We start from the raw sequence: 17,870 nt of genomic DNA, 5'->3' as shown, positions 1-17,870 counted from the left end.
TAGGTATGTTGCAAAAGAGAATACATTCATTAGTGCAGCAAGACTCAGCCTTGAGAAGTACAAGCTGAAGGTACGTCAGGCGATTTTCTGCTGAGGCAAGCAGCATACGACAGAAGCTTGGTTTCTATCACAGAACAAGATGGCGTCAATTAAAATGGCGCCATGAATGCTAACTTAATACAGAATGAAACATGAGCATTATGAAAATAGCATCTCAAGTCTAACAGAGGCCAGGTCGATTTACTCGTCTGGGGTAATATTTCAACCCAAAGTCTGGTATTTTTTAGCACTATCATGAGGTTCTAACATTAATATCAAATCCCGCTTTCTCACTGAGCCGAGAGAAGCTGTCACCTCACTGAAAATGGGTCATGTTAAGATAAAGATAAAAGATTAAAATACCCTGCTCCTGGTATAAGAAATTCTGGTTTCTTTTGAACAAAACATATTTCTAAATCTGGTTGATATTGTTGTCTCTTTATTCTGTTAATGATTAATAAAACGGTCTATAAAAGCTTTTACTTTTTATAAGTGGAACTATCATATCCAGGGTTGTACGGTGTAGGTCATTTGATTGTTAACCCATAGGATATTGAATTATTTAATTATTGGGAAAAGTAAAGCTCAGCAGAGTTCTACAGGGAAAGCTTCGACCTCCTGAAATTTCACTAGAAATTATCTTACTGATGCAATCGGCATCATAAATAGTGAAATTGAAAGTGTTCAATCTAGGAGAGAAGCCACTCAACACGCTGTAAACACTGTTCATAGCAAATCAGTAACTTGAATACTGTGACAACAGTCCTAGTACACAGTGCGGCCACACCTGAGCTTAGCCATTGCAATTGCTGTATGATAAGTGACCAACTAATCTTAATTACACCTCACCTCCAGCATCACTAAACTCTCCCTTAGCAAAAGAGCAGCTTCAAAAACCACAAAACATTATTTAGTTCAACAGAAACAGCCTTCTGGGAATATGTGATCTACCAATAAACCAGTTAATTCTAGAACTACAGCTTTATAAACTGATCCATTTTTTGGGGAAATCCGGTCTCCAGCTGAAGAACAGGGGAAGTTGACTATTCAACCACAAGGCAAAATACTATCTGACACTTATAGAAAGATCTTCTGGTCAGTTTCCTATCACTGTTGTCTATGAGAACTCTGGAATTCCAATCTGTGATCTGTTTGGACCTGCCTGGCATGTACTCTGCCATAATAGAGATCCTGTAATGCCAAAAATCCTTGGCTAGGTGTTTCGACCTCATGCGGCCCATCTTGTTGATATATCTCACAACGTGGATACTGTCCATCTATAACTGCACACAACATTCCACCCTGTGTCTTGTTAAACATTTCACTGCAAAGAAGCCCACAAGCAGCTTAAGACAATAGTTGTGCAGTTGTTTCTCTGCTTTCAATCACTTTCTGCCTGTACGGCTTATGTCTAACTCCATGATCTTATTTAGACATGATCCAAAGATTGCAGAACTGGTGCATGTGGTATAGACACCACTGCATATATGATGTAGTTTCTTTTAAGGTACTATATCTCTATAAGACAGCTGTTTCAAAAGATGTGCTATCCTCATTCTTCAAAGAGACAGGGTGGCTGCTACCTGAATTAAATGTAAATGTGTGTAAATAGGTAATTGGCAAATTATAAGGCTGCTTGGGAGCCTGTACATAGCTGTAATTGACTGAACCATTTGAGGCTTAGTGGTGGCAAAGGTTTATTCTTTTTGAGAGGTCATGTAAAGGTGTTATCAGCTGAGGTTTGGAGGACATCCTTCTAATGGAAACTCCTTAAAAGGGTTTGCACTATGTCTAATCGTTGTGTATTACAACAAATATATGTTTTGACACACTTGTTTTATCTTAGTGCCTGGTGTACCAAATATAAGTGGCTGCAAATTGCACCCGACGTTTTGAGAATGCTAAATATTTCGTGAACCGACCTATGTAATAATAGGTGTGTTCACAAAATTGCAACTCGTGGTTGGTCACAATCTGGCCTTCCTCATTAATATACTCACTATGTTTGGAGGCAATCACAGGAATGGATGGTGGCCTGCGGGGGTCAGCATATCAAAATGTCTGAGATCACATTTAATAATGTACATTTTTTTAAATGCAGCCAGTTTTTATTAGAGTAAAGGGGGCTGAGTATACCCAAATATATATTTTTTTAAAGTTTGTTTGAGAGTTGGTGGTTGTCTCTTGGACCGCTACCGACTCCCGAAGAAACTTTGAGCCTGATTTATTATATGAAGGACGGCCCATAGTTCTTTCAGGGGGACATCTGCCAAATGTGTAAATAACCGCCAAGCAGAACGTCATTTATAATATATTTTCAGGAATCCCCATCAGGGCGGTATCTGCCAGTGCATTTCGCTGTTTGGTGCAGGGCTGTGTCAACATGACTCAGGCCTGCACCAAACTGTTTTCTTTCTTTATTTAAAAAAAGAAAATCCTGAAACATGATTTTCTTTTTGAAGATAAAGTATGTATTGCTCCCCGTGCCATGGGAGTCATCTTCTATGGCGGGGGAGAGGCGGGGGGGTGTTATTAGCATTTTATTGTCCCTCAACACCAGGGTTTACCTGGCAGTGGCAGACAGTAAAATAAATGGCTATACGTCTCCCCATCCTGATTGGGTGAGCAGACATATAGCCATTTCTCCCATAACCCTTACTCCATTGGGCCATCGGAGAGGTTTGTCTGTGGCGGTGACAGAGTAGTCCCTGCCGTAGCCAAACCTGTGGTCTGCTCACATTTAAAGCCGGCAGGCGGACCATTATGTTGGCAGTAAGGATTCAACGTCGCCATTGCAATGGAGTATCCTTGCCACCAAACAACACTTTTGTTTTTGATATTCACATTTGCTAATGCGTTACCATCTCAGGTCAGAAGTTGGTAACTTTTCAATTTTTTCAACTGGATTTCAGTTACAAAACATTAATCCGTAAATAACAAATTGCTAATTAGAAGGGACACCCTAAACACACCCTTTTTGAATAGTGATTTATTATGCCTTTCTAAACCCATTTCGCTATTTGGCAACCTGTTACCGATCGCAAAATGGGTTTCGCACATTAAAAACAAACATTTGTAATGCAATAGGTCTCGCATTAGGAAAGTTTGAGCTTTTTGTATTGTAAATTGACTAATTTTTTATTTATGTGTTGGTATTGAAAATATTGAAATTACTAGCTTTCTCATGTACAATGTCAATAGTTGTAACTGTTGCAAATGTGACACCTATAGCATTTGTAATGCAATATGTGTTGTATTTACGTGACTTAGATGTATTGATATTACAAATAACAATGGCTTTTAATTTTTGCAAATAATTAATACTTAAATTAAAGTTAATGTAAATTATAATGGCAATCGTTTAAACTTTTGTTAATAACTCTTGTGAAGATTATGTTTAGTGTATTTAATTGCGCCTAAAATCCAAGAACAGAAGTTAAATATTATCAATTTTTTGTGCCATTTGTAATAAAGCCTAAATATTGAGAGAACATATTAGAGCCAGTTGTTGTTGAATGGTTGTACAGATTGATACTGTGGTGGCGGTGAGTGATGTTGTGGTGGTGTCGAGTGATGCTGTGGCGTTAATTGATGCTGTGGTAGCGCATAGTGATGTAGTGGTGCCCTTGAGTGATGCTGTGGTGGTGCTAAGTGATGCTGTGGTGATGCGATAGATAGATAGATAGATAGATAGATAGATAGATAGATAGATAGATAGATAGATAGAGTGTAATTATGTAGAATATAATTATGTGGCACTGAGTTGTTTTGTGTGGAGTGTATGTTGATTTTAGTGGCGTGTAATTATGTGGCATTGAGTGTTATTTTGAGTGTATCTTGCATTGTAATTATGTGGTGTGTAATTATGTGGCGCTGAGTGGTATTTGAAGTGTATGTGGCATTGAGCGCTGTGTAATTATGTGGTGTGTAACTATGTGGCACTGATTGGTTTTTGGAGTGTCTGTTGTATTGAGTGCATTATAGTTATGTGGCATGTAATTATGTGGCTCTGAGTGGCATTCGGTACATGGTAAAACCAAGCAGGTTTGCATTGCATAATTTGAATATTATGGGCGTGCAATAGATATGCGCGCCCCCCACCCTTCGTTTCGAACACGAACTCTGTCCAAAGCACTCATTGTTTCCCATAAATGCATTAGTGTAGTGAAAAGCAAACACAACATGAACATAAAACTGAGCCAGGGCGCGAGGTCGCTCTTATTGTCCTTCTAAAGGTGTTTGCTCTCCACTACAGTACGTCATTACACCCATTTGTTGATTAAATGAACCCGATATACGCATGCCACTTGCAAGCGGAGAACCCACACGTTTAAAACTTGGTGAAAAATGAAGAGGTTCGGCAATTGCATTAAAAAGCAGCTGGGATTGTAGAAAATCTATTTGATGGTCACCGGGTGTTTTAAGGGTAAAATCGCTCTGTTGCAAAATCAGCTTCTTTTAACTTTGACTCCGTGGGGTGCAGGCGTTCTTCCTTTCAATGGAGGCGCTGTACTGTCTCTAAGGGCAGCATTTGCATCCCGGAAATCAGAGATGCACGAGGCGGCTGATGCATCGAGATTGAAAAGGCGACGTTTGAAGCACAATCGCGAGAAGGTAGGATTTATTCACGAGAGCCTGCGCCGAAGATCTTCACTCACAGCGAATAGCAGAATATACATCCTCACACCCCCAGTCTTCATGGCCGTGTAACGTGGAATTGAATAATAATAAAACATCTTTGGTAAGCCTGCGAGTGAAAAGCACACTGGAATAATAGCTCAAAAGTGCGTAATATATATACATACATATATGCACACACTTTTACGCTTTACTTGTTCTCTGAAATTACAAAAGCAAACTTTGTTTTCGGGCAGGACTTAGTAAGGGCTCCGATTCTGGAAATGCAACGTGTCAATGTGGCAAGCTGAAGAGGATTGTTGCATTACACACGAAAACAGAAAGTACCCCTATTCTATTCACAATTTAAATTTGAAATTTTAGTTAAAGAATTGTGGGTATTTGAAGACAATATTCTGGGAATGGTGAGCAGATGCAATTAGAGCACAAGCATGTCAAAAACGTCTTGGGATGTTGTTTAATATTACTTCCTGCTATTCCATTTCAGTAATTAAGCCTTTCTCCACATCATTCAGCCAGCTGAATTGATCTTTGAATCTGCCCCTCGTTTTTGGGGGTTATCTTTGTCAGACAGATCTGCACTGGCCATCAGTACGTCTTGGGTCTTCTGCAGTCACCTTGGGGACGAGTTAGATAAAAGACCTCTGTGCCTACACATAAAAGGAATTGGAGGTAGCTGTGAATGCACAAAGGTTTCCCTTAACAACGACCATCCTTTGTGGCAGTGCGCGTTATTTTCCTGAATCCCAGAAAGACTAATGATTTTAAAAAATGACGTGTTCTGCGAGAACACAGTTTAATGGGTAACGTATGTAATCTCTATGAGATACGTAAATGTTCTGATGCGTGAAGAACCATTTGCCGCAGGCAGGAATGGGTCACAAAATGTGACTATCCTAACGTTTACAAAGAGACGCGAAACTGGAGCTCGGCATATCTTTTAAAGTAGTACCTTTAATACGCTTGTGATGCTCTCAAGTGAATAACAATATAAAGAAATGTGTAGCATCGGCACCAGCATCGGAAAGGTAAACTCAAACAATAAAGATATAAAGGAACGTAGCAGACAATTATAGAGGTTGCATTGTTTCTGCAGCCGTGACGACTCATGCTTTATGGTATTTCCTGCTAGATGAACTACTACAAAGAAGCATGTGGAAGCGATACAAAGTTGGAGCAGGGTGTGGGGAAACACCGTTGAAGCTTGAGAGCACTTACACAAGCATCCAACAGCAAGGTATTCTACTTGCTCCTCAATCAGCTGAGGGATGCAAAACCAACCTCCCCACGTCTGTGAGACTAGCCCTGTGGTGGGGGAGGGACAGTTGTGAGAGGCGCCATAAGGAAACAATCTCTCGGCATGCTGTGGCGGGGGCGGGAAAGCGCATTCCAGACGGGTGAGCGGACCCTTTGAAGTATGATGCCGAGGCTGTGGCTACACGTGCACGCGCCAGTTGGCTGAAGCGCTTCCCCAAACGGATTGCATGGCGGCACGATGCACGTGATTGTGCGCGTGCTCGCCATGCAATCCACTTTTGGGAGCACTTTGAAATGCCCCTCTTACTAGAGTCTCGCATAGCGATTGCGTAAACGCAATAGCTGGGCGAGACCTAAAAAACGAGTTGGGCGAAAGTGAAATCAATGGATGGCAATGCGTCCGTGAGACTAGCCCTGTGGTGGGGGAGGGACAGTTGTGAGAAGCGCCATGAGGAAACAATCTCTCGGCATGCTGTGGCGGGGGCGGGAGAGCGCATTCCAGGCGGGGGAGCGGACCCTTTGAAGTATGATGCCGAGGCTGTGGCTACACGAGCACGCGCCAGTGGGCTGAAGCGCTTCCCCAAACGGATTGCATGGCGGCACGATGCATGTGATTGTGCGCATGCTCGCCATGCAATCCACTTTTGGGAGCACTTTGAAATGCCCTTCTTACTAGAGTCTCGCATAGCGATTGCGTAAACACAATAGCTAGGCGAGACCTAAAAAAACATTTAGGGGCCGAGTCCGATCTCGGTCGGAAGGGCACCGAATCGAGTTCGGCCGGAAAAACTACGAGCCGTACGCGTGTTTTCCGGCCGACTCGTACAGCTGTACGAGTGAGCAAGTACGATTCGAGCTACAATAAATTCACCGACCGAGTCGTTTCCAGGTCCGAACCGCTCCATACGTCTCGGTCGGAAGCTAACCGTGGCGTGCAATGGATGCGATTTACAACCGAGCCAGTACGATGCACGCGTCGGACAGCCTGTGCGAGCCGGAGTGTCCTGCTCGCAAAAGCTCCTGGAGTCGGACTTTGGGGGTCCGCGTCGGACCCCGACACCCGCAGCCCTACGACTCGGACACAGGGGGAGACCTATGGGTCGCCCCAACACAGGCATGTACGGTGCGTGTGGCACCGACGCGAACCCACTGTAGGGGGCGCACTTGTTCGAGGCGTACCCATTCAGTCAATGGGAGCCCATGTACGCGTCGTACGACCAGCTCCCATTGACTTCTATGGGAGTCCGACCGAACCGAGTCCGACAGCATACGTGCGCATCGTACTCGCTCGGTCGGACTGTAGGGGTCCGGCTCGGTCGGAAAACACTCCGGATCCGACTCGGTCGGAGTGCTTTTCGACCCGGATCGGAATCGGCCCCTTAGTGGCCGCAAACCCTGTGATTTTGCAAATCGCAGGCTTGATGACCACAACATGCCTTTGTACATCAGCCAAAAATCTTTTTGCACATTTTACTGCCGCCTATCTTATACTGTGTGTACAATTTTAATATAATGGCTTGCATATTTACAGTGCTTTCAGTCTCAGGCTGGGACCTTGTAGTACTATAAATACACATCTCTATTCCCTGGCGGACCCAATAGGATTGAGTTAAGTGACTGCTTACACACATACATATCTGCAGTGATCACCTCACCCAACTGACCTTTCATAACATAAAGAATGCTATTTGCACTGCTTACTTTAACTTGCATTTATTTGCCACTTATGGTGTGTATGTGTTATATTTATATACATGAAAGTGAAAGGCCAACAAATAATTTGTAGAAATGTTGTTCTTTGTTAGCCACATCTCTGGCCCGCCCCCTTTACACTCAAGATCAGTTACCATACGTTTTTATGCACTTCAGCCCCTGTAAGATCTGTGAAATACTTCTCAGAAGGCAGTTTTTGAGGCCCCATCTCCAGCACAGCCCAGGACACGTCGTTGAACAATTGTGCCTGTCCTGGAAGCCGCAGCAGCGCGGGCTATGACACACCATGGTTCAAAGCCCTTTTATCCTAATTGTCGTTGGGCACCTGGCTGTGAACTAGTAAGATAAACCTCACCAATAAAAGTGAAGGAATCTCTGGTGGGGCCAGAACACAGGTATGGTCAAGCAGACATCCTTCAAGGCGCCATAAACCATCCAAATGCCCTGGTGAAGGTTGTCTCTCAAAACATAGAACCCCTCCATCTTGAAATATCATTACACTGGCTGAGAATTTTGCTCTATTAGATTTATCACTGCTGTGTGACTCCATGAAGATATTGCTCAGAAAACCTGCTATGTGAATAGAGTCAGCTGGATCACACCTTTTTCCAGGAGCTGGGCAACTTCTTGGTCTATAATGGGTCTTTGCTGTGAAAATATCAAAATTGGCCCTGTGCAATAAGGCAGTTTGGTGTCCCAAAAATCCTTAAGTAAAACCATTGAATGGTTTGCAAGACCCTTGCATAATTTATCAACTGCCACAATTAGTGACCAAATAATTTCAAAGTTCCCCCATTTTGAACTTGCGAAACTATATTAACTCTCACTTGAAAATCCTGAATTGAAATCACTGTTGGAGGCACATCTGGAGTTTCAGGCACTTCTAGACATTCCTTCTTGCTCTGAAGATTTTTTTTTTTTTAAAGCATTTTTGGTTCACACAAATGTTCTAAAGTGTGTAGCTCGCAGAGAGCCTTAATGGTTAAAGAGGCCGAATGTACATCCCAACCACAGCCGACCCTTGCAAAAAGCTCTTGCTTAAAGACTTGCTTCATGGAGAATTGAACTCTCTCCAAGGGCTCAATTGTCCAAGGCTGTAAAGGTGCTGACAGATTTGCCAGGTTGCTTAACATACAGGCCCCAAAAAACCATTTGCCACAGTAACCCCCTCTTAAGAGAAGATATACCGTAACTTGGGATCCACCCAGATCCAAACCAAGCAGTTCTTCAAAGACTTAGCACAATTCACATTCCCTCGTTGTGCCCATTATGCCAGGACACATGGGCTAATAGCTAAAGCCTGTCTTATGCTGTGATTGGTAGATCAAGCTTCTCAGTCAGGGGCCCATTAAATCAAACGGTTTATCCTAGCATTCACTCAATGCCCTCTCAATCTCCTTCTTGGAGACCCTGGAAAGTTTCCCCATGAAAGTTAACATCTTTGGGTCAACTTCTGGGATGGCAGCCACCTTAACAGTCAAGGAAGGTCTGGGACTGGGACTCCCGGTCTGAGTGTGTTCCTACTGTGCCTGTGAAAGGATTTTGTAATCTGGACTGGACATAAATTGTGACTTTGGGAGATGGGGATCAGTCAGTGGGCCTGGTGTGCCAGCTTATGGTGGTTAAGCACGTCCAGGATAGCTCGTATCATGAAACTCTCTGAACAATCAAGATGTTGGTCAGACGGTGGATCACAGTGCCTCTTTTATTTTGCGGTCTTAATGGAGGTTGGCAAAACCCTCAATTACCCTCTGATTCAGAGTCCTCAGAAAACAGTTTCTATCCACCCTCCCACCTCAGAGTATTCATCTGTCAGGATTCTGAGAAGTCTGAGCCCAGGGCATTTGGCACCATTTCCGCAACAGTCAGAGGTGGCTGATAGTCCTCCTTTAATAGGATGTGCCCTTTTGCCAGAAGAGCAGAGTTTAATTTTTTTAAGGCATCTGTATGAGAAGTGTGCTTAAATTTAGTTTATTATTTCCAAACGGGTAATGCACTGAACCCTGAGCACTAGGCCCCTCAATGTGAAGGTGAGAACATGCAAACATAGGCTGGGGGCCCTGGGTTACCAGAGGGTGCAATGCCTTAAGGCTCTCCCAAGTAGGTTTACTGGCAGTAGAAATGCTTTTTTACATAGAAGCTGAAACCAAAGCATCTATGGCCTATTTTCCTTTTCGCTCACACCTCCCATAGATGATGCTAAAACCTGCCCTGGGAAACCACTCGTTTGAAGCCAAGGCACTTGGAGTAGCACTATACCCTACGGTAGGCCCCTGCTGGGTGTATAGGGAGGATGTCAGGCACATTCTTCCTGTAGCACAGCCGCTGTAGGATATTGCATCCCCAGATTTGTGAATGGTCACCTAGAAGCCCAGGGAATGAACATTCAGATGCGCCTAGTAACTGGTACCATCTTCAGAAAAGCAGGGTAGATCGCACATCAAAACAAATAGTGCCCGCAGTCAAAGAGGAATGTGGACTGGCCGCAGCGTAGACTCCTGGGACGGCAGCCACAAGCTTCCAATGGGCAAAAGGTGCGTGGCTCAAAGTCCTATTATTGGTAGCGAGTAGTGCCCTGACAGAACATGACAGAACTATTATCAAGATGCGCCAATGCTGAAGCAATATACACTGAAATGTAATCCATAACTCTGGGTTCGGTTTGACATTTAAATTTCTTATTTTTCATGTAAATAAAAATGTATTAAAAACCTTGCACGGATTTTCATCTGGAATAGAACTATATACATAGGTTGTGAATTAGAGTTTGGCGGATGAAATACTTCCTCACAAATGGTTGGCTATTCTTTACTCCTTATTACAAGTGCGTAATATTCTTTGACACCTGTAATAAAGCAGACGGGATATTCGTTACGTTTGTGATGGAGTAACCCGTCCACCAAACTCTAAACCAGGCCTTTAGTCTTACAGCAAATTGTTTTGGATTCATGTAAATCATAAATTACACCATTACAAAATACTCTTCATTAATCCAATGGTCACTTCTTAAAAAATACATCCACCCATATATAAACTTTATATTTATTCCATTTACACATCATCAATATCATATAGTCTCCAGGAATTCTGCATTAAAATATAATTTAAACAAAAGGAGAGTGAGTGTACACTTCCTCGTTTCCCAGCTATCTGTTTGCCCTAAAGCATTATGGTAAATGCAGTGCATGATAACACTTACTGCAGTGGTAGTCTTTAGTTTTTCACTCTTGTTTATGCAGCTGGTGCTGAATATTTCTAGACATGTGTTTCTAGATTTAGTTCTTCATCCGTAGAGAGCCACAAGTCTTTTTTGGGGGTGCTGGAAATTCTACCCAAATTCCTCTCAGGTCTCTGTACCACTTGCTAGGCACAGATGCATCAACTAGAGCTCATCAGCTCTTTAGGTCTAGGGAGCTTTAAAAAAAAAAGGAGGGTGTGCGCCTTACTGCCTCACATCCCAGCACTCAGTTTGCATTATGGTAAATGCAGTGCATGATAACACTTGCTTCGGTGGTAGTCTTACATTTTTCTCCCTTCTTGGTGCAACCACTGCTGTATACATCTAGACACTTGTTTCTGGGTTTAGTCCTTTGTCAATAGAGAGTCTTTCCAGTGCCCCCAAAGAGACTTGTTGCTCTCTACTGATGAAGGCTGGGGTGTGAGGCAATGTGCACCCACCCGACTATTATCAAAATATAACTTGACTAAATCTTGTTTTCCAGTGATAACAGTGTGATGATAGGCAATGGTGAACAGAAACATCAATCCAGTGTTTCAGTGGAATGAAGTTATGTACATCCACCTTCTTCAGGGCCCATGCAATTTGCTGTTCTTCTTACAATGCAAACAAAGTGCAAATATATAGTGGATCCAGACACACAAAATAACAAACTATGTGTGGTTACCACTCATGGTTTATTAGTTCCCCAGTGCGTTCATGGAAGCATACTGGATACATGCTCTTAAACAGACTGATCTGTAGTTTAGAAACAAAGCTGTTTTGGCTGTATACTGGATTAAAATAAGCGCCTTATCTTATGGCTGTTTCACCACTGAACGAAAGGTATTTCATTGAGGAGGGTGAAAACCCTTCTCAAGCAACAACCACAATACTTGTCAGGGTGAACCACAACAGTCACTACATTAACCAGTGCTTTACACCCTCTGGTAGCTTGGTACACAAGTAGTCAGGCTTAATTTAGAGGCACTGTATAAGTATTTATGCAGCCCACTAGCAATAAAGATAAAACACAACACAGGAAATATCCCACACCAATTTAGAAACAGACAGTAAACTTTAATAAATAAAATACGCACATAAAGTCAAAAGTCCTATCAGTAGAACCAGAGATATGCTATTTTAAAGGTTTAAGTAAAAATAGCACCAAGAAGCAGAAAGTGCTAACTGTGGGTATCTGTGTGTGCTACACTGAGACAAAGTCACAAGTTCATCCCACTTGCAATGAACTGCAGGCTGGTAACAAGGACCAGGTTAACCCCGTTGAAGAAGTTACCTTCTCAAAGTTCACAGGATGCCAGTTAAGGGTCCAGGACTTGGGGAAGCATTTCTTGAGGATTAGGAACACACTCCAGCAGAGGCCAGTTGCAGGTCCAGCAAGAGCCAGCTGCAGCAGGTCAGCAGGGCAGTTACAGGGAGGCCTATGGAGCCAGTTGTGTCCCTGTAGCTCTGAACAAAAGGTCAGACAACTGTCCCTTGAAGTCACGCAGCTTAGCCTGAGATGAAGGGAGCAGGTCCAGTCTTCCTTCTCACAGAGCAGGGCATACCTCAAGCAGCAGGGCAGTAATTTTGGGGAATAAGGCAGGCCTCAAGCAGAAGTGAAGCCCTCTGGGTAAAGAAGACAAACCTCAAGTAGCAGAGCAGTCCTCTGAAGAACAAGAAAGTCCTCCTTCTGCAATGTCTGTAGATCCAGCAGTGTATCGATGAGTGATTCAGGAAGTCCAGTATTTAAACCTCCTGCCATCCTTTGAGGTGGGGGAAACTTCTAGTCCATCCCCACATCTAGGTCTGGATAGTTCCTTCTTTCCCCTTTCTTCCCCTGCCCGGGCTCCAAGAGATCTTGGGTGACAAAAGACTGGTGACAAGTTTCTTTGTGAGTGTGCTGGAGGCAGACCTTTGAAATGTAAGTTGGGCAGGGAACAGCTTCCCCCCTCCCATCCTGGCAGGATTGCTAATCCTGACAACACCTAGTATTTCTTTGTCTGCCTGTTTGGGAGGAATGCACAAAGGCCAAGTACACCCAGTCATATGACCCAGGAAGGATACAGGCACAAAATGGTTAGGACAAGAAAATGACAACTTTCTAAAACTAGCATTTTCAGAATTGTGATTTCAAATCCAACTTTACCATTAAAGTGGATTCTGAATTTGGTGTTATTACCATCTGTTCCCAAACAAAGGTTAGCCCTTATTAAATGTAATGAGATAACCCAATGTTAGTTATCTTATGAAAGAGGTAGACCTAACAATAGTGAAAAACTAATTCAGGAATGTTTCACCTCAGGACATGTAGAACTGAAAAACACATGCCCTCCCTTTTAAATGCAATGCAGCCTGCCCTATGAGCTGTTTAGGACCTACCATGGGGCTGACTTAAATCTATTAAAAAGGACGGTTTAGGCGTGACTTAAGGTTTATTTTTCCAGGTCGAAGTGGCAGCTTAAATCTGCACACAAGCTGCAATGGCAGGCCTAAGGCATGTATTCAAGGGCTTCTTAAGTGAGGGACACAATAAGTGCTGCATGCCCACTAGTAGCATTTACTTTATAGGCCCTGGGTACATGTAGTACCACTTTACTAGGGATTTATAAGTAATTTAAACATGCCAATTTGGTGTAAGCCAACTTCTCCATGCAGTGGTAAAGTGCACGGAGTTCTAAGGCCCACAAAAACGAATTTCAGCATACAAGAGAGGAGAATGGCAAACCGGTTTGGAGGAAGACCTCATCAAAGGCTGTCAGGTCTAACAATCACTATATTCTCCATCTGGAAATTGTTCTGCTGTTCTTCCAATCACTGATCCATTCCCCAAGTCGTCTCACTTAGAACTAGCCCTGAACACTCAGAGATGGAAACGTCAAGAGGAGTAGCCCACGCTCTCCTCAGAAAGCCATAGTGCAGGTCTCACAGTAAATGTGGAAAGTGTCTGGAGCAACGCTTAAATATACACAGGTGCATAATGCTGTATCTACCAAACACAAAACTAGCAATCAAAAAACAATCTCAATATTTCATATACCCTTCATAATAGAGCTCTTATCTCGCTGTACTGAGCAGAAGTAAAAGAGGAGGATTGACTCTTGAAGGCTGATCTGATAAACATCTATGGTTTATATGCCATATTCTTTCTAAATTTCTTGAGATATGTAGGCCTTTTGCTGTTGTTGCTTTGTCTCTTGAATGATTTCTGATCATGGATGTTGAGTTGGTAGTAAGAGCGAAGCATATTTTAGGCCTCCCTAACAAAGGTTTTTCGTTCTAAGTCGCAAGATGAAGTGAACAGAGTTTTTGTTGTAGTAAAGCTGATGAGGAGGATGAGATTGGCTTCTCTGTGTTTTTTCTCAAATAGACCTATGTTCACACTTTATTTTTGTTAAAGATAGAAATAAGATGCAGTTACTTTTCCGACAATGTTCTAATGACAGAGAGTGCCACATGGGGGTTTCTTTTATATGTCTTGGAGTGAAGTGGGCATTCCAGATGTTGTTATGACAATATTCAGCGAGAAGTGAGGGGAAGAAAACAAATTACATTTTTCCTGTGATAGTCATCTGTGTGTTTTTTCGAAGTGTTTGATTTGATCAAAATACATGCTGTTAAGTATTTTATGATGTGCATATTCTGTTCCTGTTACCTGCTAATGTTTGCCACGCTTGTGTTGCTTTACTCCCAGTGAGTGTTCGCTTTGCAGTGTTGTTCCATAGTTAAGTTTGCTCTTTGCTAGTAATTCACTGTCTTTGACAGTCGTGTTACATGCTGTTTGCCAAGCTTGTGTTGCTTTACTCCCAGAGAGTGTTCGCTTTGCAGTGTTGTTCCATAGTTATGCTCTTTGCTAGTAATTCAATGTCTTTGACAGTCGTGTTACGTGCGAATGTTTGCCAAGCTTTCGTTGCTTTACTCACTGTGAGTGTTCGCTTTGCAGTATTGTTCCAGAGTTAAGTTTGCTCTTTGCTAGTAATTCACTGTCTTTGACAGTCGTGTTACGTGCTAATGTTTGCCAAGCTTATGTTGCTTTACTCACCGTGAGTGTTCGCTTTGCAGTGTTGTTCCATAGTTAAGTTTGCTCTTTGCTAGTAATTCAATGTCTTTGACAGTCGTGTTACATGCTGTTTGCCAAGCTTGTGTTGCTTTACTCACAGTGAGTGTTCGCTTTGCAGTGTTGTTCCATAGTTAAGTTTGCTCTTTGCTAGTAATTCACTGTCTTTGACAGTCGTGTTACATGCTGTTTGCCAAGCTTGTGTTGCTTTACTCACAGTGAGTGTTTGCTTTGCAGTGTTGTACCACATTTAAGTTTGCTCTTTGCTAGTAATTCAATGTCTTTGACAGTCTTGTTACGTGCTAATGTTTGCCAAACTTTCGTTGCTTTAATCACTGTGAGTGTTCATGTTGCAGTGTTTTATAATATTTAAGTTTGCTCTTTGCTAGTCATTCAATGTCTTTGACGGTCGGTACTGTGCTCGTTGAAGGCGTGCACTTATTGTAGAGACCTGTGTTACACCACTGCTTGCTTCTTGCATTATCACTAGGCCTGGGCGTAGTTCGCCAAGTAGCACTTCGCGAAGCTACGCAAAGTGAAGTTCGCACTACGCGAGCTACGCGTAGCACTTCGCGAACTGCGTAGTACCTTGTTCGCACTGTGCCAGATGTCGTTTTCAATGATTGCACAGTGCGGACAAGCAACCGGCACTGTGCAATCATTGAAAATGGCATCTTGCACAGTGCGAGCTGTAGTTTTCTGCTGCTCAAGTAGATTTTTACTCGAGCTTCAGCTTTCTCAACGCGAACTGGTAGTTTCTCATCGCGAGCGGTCGCGAGCATACGCGATCACTCGCAATGGGAAACCTGACCTCCTCGCGTTGGGAATCTCGCCGGGAGGTTTATTTTCCATGCTCGCGATCGACAACTTGAAGTTGCTGATCGCGAACAAGGAAAAAGTCTCGCCGGGATGTCATTTTGCTTGCTCGCGGTCGCCAACTTGACGTTGAGGACCGTGAGCCAGCAAAAAATGACCGCAGCACTACGCAACACTACGCTACGCCTGTTCGCACTGTGCTACGTGCAGTTCACGTAGTGCGAAGCAGCGCGAACTTCGCAAACTACGCGAGCGTAGCGTAGTGCTTCGCCCAGGCTTAATTATCACCACCTGTGTTTTTCTTCCTCGGATTCTTGTGACATCAAAAGATTGCCCCCACTGTGGTCTGTCACCTTTAGGGCGTTTTAGGGGCGAATGCTGTTTATGTGACGTAAGCTTTGTATCAAATGTGCATCTGAAAACTGCAGGGAGGATGCCACAGATGAGGCGATGCTCACACTCCCTCCTCCCCCAGAACTAAGCCGACCCCTGCATTTTACTCATAGTCGGCCAAGTCCCTGTGAGGGGGAAGAACAGGAAGAGAGAGGGAATCTGTAGGAGACAGTTTGTATATAATCAAGAGGTTGGCAGTTTTCCTAAAAAGAGGAAGGTCTGGATTAAGTTGAAGAATCCTAGAGTGCCTTGATTAAGAATATATAACAATATGTGCCGTGCACGTGAGTTGGAACGGAGTCCCTCTGTAGACCCTGGGTGATCTGTCTCACCCTACAGTAAAGGAAACACATGCATATATTATATATTATTAGTGTTTATTTGCTGCAACTTGTTGCGAGCATGAACACTCACCTCCGCCGTTCACCTTTACCTACAATTAATAAGGATTGAAGAAGGTTTCATGAGGCACGAGGCCAAAGTTGTTGCAAGGACAAACTTCACACTTGCCATAGCAATTGCAAATAATAGATACAAATTGATAAAGTGTACTGCCAGTGGCCTGAAAAACCAGTAGTACCGTCGTGGGACAAGGAGATTTAGGCGCGACCTCTGCACTGTAATTGTTAGATGAAATGAAATGGGTGCAGTATGCCAAGCTCGAAGCCAGGAGGATGGAATCCGGTGGACTCACAAATATAGCGCCTTTATGGAGTTTCATATTGCCATTATCGGCAACTTACCCCACCCACAGTCTGAGCATGCATGAATAAATAAATACACAAGACCACTTTTGTTATGGGAAATATTGCTGCAGGTTTATTCCATACAAACGTATGCAATATGGTGGGTTATCTTACGGGCGATCCAAGGGCAGGCAGCTGTACCAACCTATGCTGCCCCCGCCCGCCTGATGAGCCAGCACTGTGGGACACCCAATCAGTGCTACATCTTTTTGTGATCCTCCTCCAGATCACGTGACACGTTGGTCTCTTATTACTCACACCCGTAGCAGGGCAAACCCCCGGTTGGTCAGGCCCTCAACCGCCCAAAGGACTAACGGGGCGCCGTCACGGTTTTCCAGGAAACTGCCCTGAGGCTCCTGGTCTTTGGCTCTGGCCCCCCTACTGTGCCGCGCAGAGGTACCCTTACTGTACCCGTCTGCTTCCAGATCGCCCTGTAACTCCGCCACAGCTCTAGAGGCGACCCCCGTCGCCGCCAGAGCCCCCCCACCAAAACAGCTAATTTCTGACCTGCAACCTGCTTTCTAGGGCCTCGTGCATGTCCAGTGGAAAGTGTCCATGCCCACCTGTGACAAATGCACCCCATGTTTGTCAACCTAACCTAGGCGTACGCCTGGATGGCAATGGTAACAATGGACCCCATCTTTAGCCTTTAACATTAGCCTAAATCAGCTCTTGTCCGATGAAACCCAGACCCCTCTGGTCTGCGAACTTACGCCATGAACAGTTCCCTCCTACAGGGATGTTCAACGGCCTCCTCTGACTTAGCTCCGTGCCACCTCTGTGGGAGATCATCTAAAACAGCAATATTTCCCACATGCGACCGCTCATTTCCAGGCCTCTTGCAAATCTAAGGGAAGAGATCCCTCCCTACTGGTGATAGATGAACCCCATCTAGCTCACAATAACCCTTGACGTTAGCCTGGATCAGCTAGATGAAACCAAAAAACCTTCTGGCCTGTGAACCTGTGCCAAGAACTATTCACCCTCCTGCGGG

The sequence above is a fragment of the Triturus cristatus genome, chromosome 7, assembly GCF_964204655.1.
Source record: "Triturus cristatus chromosome 7, aTriCri1.1, whole genome shotgun sequence".
NCBI classification, from domain to species: Eukaryota; Metazoa; Chordata; class Amphibia; order Caudata; family Salamandridae; genus Triturus; species Triturus cristatus.
Note: the sequence above shows the minus strand (reverse complement) of the source record.